Source organism: Gossypium hirsutum, chromosome A01 (assembly GCF_007990345.1).
Source record: "Gossypium hirsutum isolate 1008001.06 chromosome A01, Gossypium_hirsutum_v2.1, whole genome shotgun sequence".
NCBI lineage: Eukaryota > Viridiplantae > Streptophyta > Magnoliopsida > Malvales > Malvaceae > Gossypium > Gossypium hirsutum.
In genome coordinates this window covers 100,067,305-100,072,050 of record NC_053424.1, presented here as the reverse complement: position 1 = coordinate 100,072,050, position 4,746 = coordinate 100,067,305, and the positions used below count along the sequence as shown (strand labels likewise).

The following is a 4,746-nucleotide window of genomic DNA, read 5'->3' as shown; positions in this document are numbered from 1 at the left end:
TTCATATTTTATACTTAGGAGAGCATACGAGAGCGAAAGGAACAAGAAACGGGCCGAAAACAAAGAAAATGGGCCAAAGTACAAACTCAACACGGCCTAGACTTTTTCACACGAGCAGCCTAGACGACTGTGTCAAATTGGCAGAATCGAAGCACGATTCACACGGGCAAACCACACAGTCGTGTCAATTTGGCAGGCTCGAACACGGTCTAAAGTAATCACACACGGGTGTGTCCCTGCCGAGCCCAAGTTAAGTCCAATTCAGAAAAGGTCACTTTTTAGGGCTCATAGACATTCCAAAGCCTATAAATACACCCTAGAAGAGAAGAAAATAGAGACGGAGAATAGGGGGTGAGGAATTACTCCAAGGAAGTCGATTGATCCATCTTAGAAGCCGAATTCATCATCAAGATTGAAGATCTCTCCTCAATTTCCCTTCAGGAGTTTTGGTTTTTTCTTAATGTTTTGTATTCTTTATTCTTCTGAGAAATTTTCTTATTTAGTTATGAACTAAAACCCCTAAATACCTAAGGGGAATGAAACCTAAGACGAATCTTGTTATTATTTTCAAAATCGTATGATAAATATTTAACTTGTTCTTAATTATGTGTTCTTAATTCTTGCTTTGATATCTCAGCATACTAACTCAAGACATGCTCTTATTCAGAGGAGGAATAGACCCTGTCTAAGAGTACTTTTGTCATAATTAAGCGGAGTTGATTACGCGCCTAGAAATAAGGTGACAAGATTTTGTCGGATTAGGGTGAAACCTAATAAGAGGATCCATAGATCGAGTTAATGCAACCCTAGAGTGTTAATTAGAGAAAAGTCTCAGTTATTCAATCTAGGGATTAGATGTTATTAGTCTTGAATAGGGATAATAACATAACTTAGGGATCTCTACGGAACAAGTTGAATGAATAAATCGTCCGATTCGGAGCTTGAATGACAAGTAAAGTGTAGGTGGATTTTTCCTTAGGTATTGTCTTAAGTCAATCGATTCTTCCCAAAAGCAATTCCCCAATTCTTTTCTCTGTGTGTTCTTAGTTTAGATAATTAGTTAATTAAATCAAAACCCCATTATTCTTAGGCTAGATAATAAAAAACAGTCATTATTAGTACTTTAGTTCCTTTGGGTTCGACAATCCGGTCTTGCTAAAACTGTACTACTGCTCGATAGATACACTTGCCTAAATCACGATAATAGTTAGTTTCAAGAACGATTAATTATAAATTTTTAAAACCTATCACGAAACCTCACGATCAAGTTTTTGGCACCGTTGTCGGGGAACTAAAATATTAGAAACACTCAATTTTTATTACTTTAGCCATTTATTTTTCTTGCAATTTAATTTAATTTAATTTTTCTATTATTGCAGGTTTTTATAGTTTATGACTAGAAGAAACCCATTGGGACCATTACTTTTTGACGAAGAAATCGATCTCACAGTTCGTAGAAACCAAAGAGAAATAAGGCGAAGCTTAAGATACACAGAGAATGAGTAAGAAGATGATACTCAACCCCCAACCGAAGAGATGGCTGAAAACCAAGGCAATCAGCTACATCCTGCAATTGCGGCTAATCAAAATCCTTCTCCACATACTATGTATGGCTATGCTAAACCTTTTTTAACAAGAACTGAGTCAAGTATAGTTAGACCTGCTATTGTTGTGAATAATTTAGAACTAAAACCTAATACAATTCAGATGATACAGCAGTTTGTTCAGTTTGATGGTTTGCAGGATGAGGATCCCAACACTCACTTGGCAAATTTTCTGGAGTTCTGCAACACTTTCAAAATTTATGGCATTTCTGATGATGCCATTTGCCTTCGGTTATTCCCTTTTTCACTGAGGAACAAAGCTAAACAGTGGTTGAACTTGTTACCACAAGGGTCAATTACTACTTGGGAACAAATAACCGAAAAATTTTTAATAAAATATTTTTCACCGGCTAAAACGGCTAAATTACGTAATGATATCTCTTCTTTTGTGCAAATGGATTTAGAAACACTCTACGATGCATGGGAGAGATACAAGGACCTTCAGAGAAGGTGTCCTCACCATGGGTTACCGCTTTGGCTCCAAGTACAAACATTTCACAATGGTCTGAATCCTTCGACTTAGGAAATTATTGATGCAGCGGTGGCCGGAACCATCAATAATAAAACACCGGAAGATGCCTATGAGTTTATAGAGGAGATGTCACTGAATAACTATCAGTGGCAAGTTATAAGGACAAAACCAACGAAAATAGTCAGCATTTATAACGTCGATTCGGTCACCATGCTCTTTAATTAGGTAGAACTCTTAAATAAAAAGATTGACGGTTTTCTTAATTCGTCACAGGTTCACCCAGTAATACAGTGCGAAGCAGGTAGTGGTGGAACAAACCATTCGAAATACCAACCTTATGGCCACAACATGGATAACGAGCAATTAAACTACATGGGTAATAATCCTCGACCTCAAAACAATCCATATAGTAACACTTATAATGCAGGTTAGAGAAACCACCCCAATTTCTCGTGGGGCGGTCAAGGAAATCAAAGACAACAACATCCTCCGGGCTACCAACAACCACCCTACCAACAGGAAAAGAAGCCAAATCTTGAAGAGATGCTCTCAAAGTTCATATCAGTGTCAGAAACCCGCTTTCAGAACAACGAGACAGCACTTAAGAATCAACAAGCGTCGATCCAAGGGCTCAAAACTCGGATAGGCCAGCTGTCCAAATTGATCTCGAAAAGACCACTAGGAAGTTTACTTAGTAACACTAAAGAGCATGTCAAAGCAGTTACAGTAAGGAGTGGGAAAGTGTTAGCAGAATCTGAAAAGAAGTTAGCACAAGAAGCCGTAGAAAGCGAAAGGAGGGAAGAAAAACCTAAAAATAGTGACAAACCAATACTGGAGGAATAAAAACCACAAGTTCCATATCCAACAAAATTAAAAAAAGATCACATTGATGCATAATTCGATAAGTTTCTTGAACTTTTTAAACAATTACATATCAACTTACCTTTTGTCGAAGCCATTTCGTAGATGTCTACATACGCAAAATGTAACGCCCCCGTACCCGAGACCGTCGTTGGAATCGAGTACGAGGTGTTACTAAACTTAATTCATTAATTGAACAGCTTAAACAATTTTATTTTAGAATTTCCAGACAAGCTAGCTAACTGCGTCACAGTCGCTCAAAAATTCATATCTCGAGTTTCGGAACTCGAAATTAAGATCCGTAAATTTTCCCTGAAACTAGACTTATATATATCTGTCAATTGTTTTCTATAATTTTTTGTTGTGCTAATTAGTACAGTTTATTGATTAAAATCTCCTCTATTTCAGGGTTCGACTACTCTGACCCCTGTGTATTATGAATCAGATATCTCCCTATACAGAGTTTCAATGATTATTACGTTTCTTTCTCATAAAACTAAACTCAATAAGGAATCTATACATATAAACACTTACTTCTAATTATTTGTTTACAATTTATGGTGAATTTTTAAATTCAGAACAGGGGATTCAGAGACCACTCTAACCCTATTCCACCAAAACTTAAATATCTCATAAAATATAACTCATTTACCTGTTTTGTTCCATCCATATGAAAACAGACTCATAAAGCTTCGATTTAATAACTTATTAATCATTTAATTCCATTTCTACTATTTTTAGTGATTTTTCAAATTCATGTCGCTGCTGCTGTCTGATTCTGTTTTGTGGCAAATTTTACCTTTCCAAGGATTTTCATGGTTTAGTTAAGACATAAAGCATACATGTTATCATATATAAACTTGATTAGCCATTTCAATAGTGAATCATTTACAAACCCTTTTATTACCAAACCATAACCATATCATATGATCATTTACACAAAGTGAGTATATTGCTATACATGCCACCCTTAAAATATACAAGCCATTTTACCAATTTAGGTCTTCGGATAGTGTGAGCGAGCCTTCGACCTAGCCCGATTCTCAAGTCGGCTTGTCAAAAAAATAATGAAGGAAAAGGAGGGAGTAAGCATAAATGCTTAGTAAGTTCACATGCAAATAACAAGTAACATAATCATGCCATTCAACATAAACATTATTTGCATAAGCAACACCAAAACATTCATGTTAAATTTGCATTTAATATCTTACTATAATTTCATCATACTAAGTTCTCAACCCGAGGGTTTAAACACATACCTATCATATTTTCTTATTCACCACACTTACCAACATGTCACCTTCGTATTAGGCATTCTCCTTATTCTATTAGAGATCTCCTGTTGAACACATCGGAATATGATTTCGGATACACGGATAATGTGCACATAAGTGCTATACTCATAGCTAAACAACCTCAATAGCTTTTGAAATCTATGTAGCCAAGCTACCATGTAACCCGCATATAAACGAACTCGGGCGTTCGCATCCATAAGTGAACTCGGACTCAACTCAACGAGTTCGGACGCCTAGTTACATCTCACGAACTCGGACTCAACGCAACGAGTTTGGAACTTAACCATCCTAGTGACATGTCACTTGTACCCTAATCTATTCCCAAGGTTCAAACGGGATTCTTTTCAATTACACATTTTGATCGCCTTCTTCGAAATGTAGAAACCGATACTTGCTAACATCTCATACTTATCAAGTTGTTCACATAATTTGCATATCACCAAATATTAATTCACAAAACATCATATTTCATGATAATAAGTATCATGTCATATAAATAACATTAAATCACTTA

At 36.2% G+C, this 4,746-nt stretch overlaps 1 non-coding gene across 1 annotated transcript; it reads right to left on the bottom strand.

Annotated features, from left to right (window-relative positions):
• Positions 1-1,965: 1,965 nt before the first annotated feature.
• On the bottom strand, positions 1,966-2,072 carry LOC121206360 (small nucleolar RNA R71). The gene has a single exon (XR_005901430.1). It is a non-coding gene; the product is annotated as a small nucleolar RNA R71 (small nucleolar RNA).
• Positions 2,073-4,746: the final 2,674 nt, after the last annotated feature.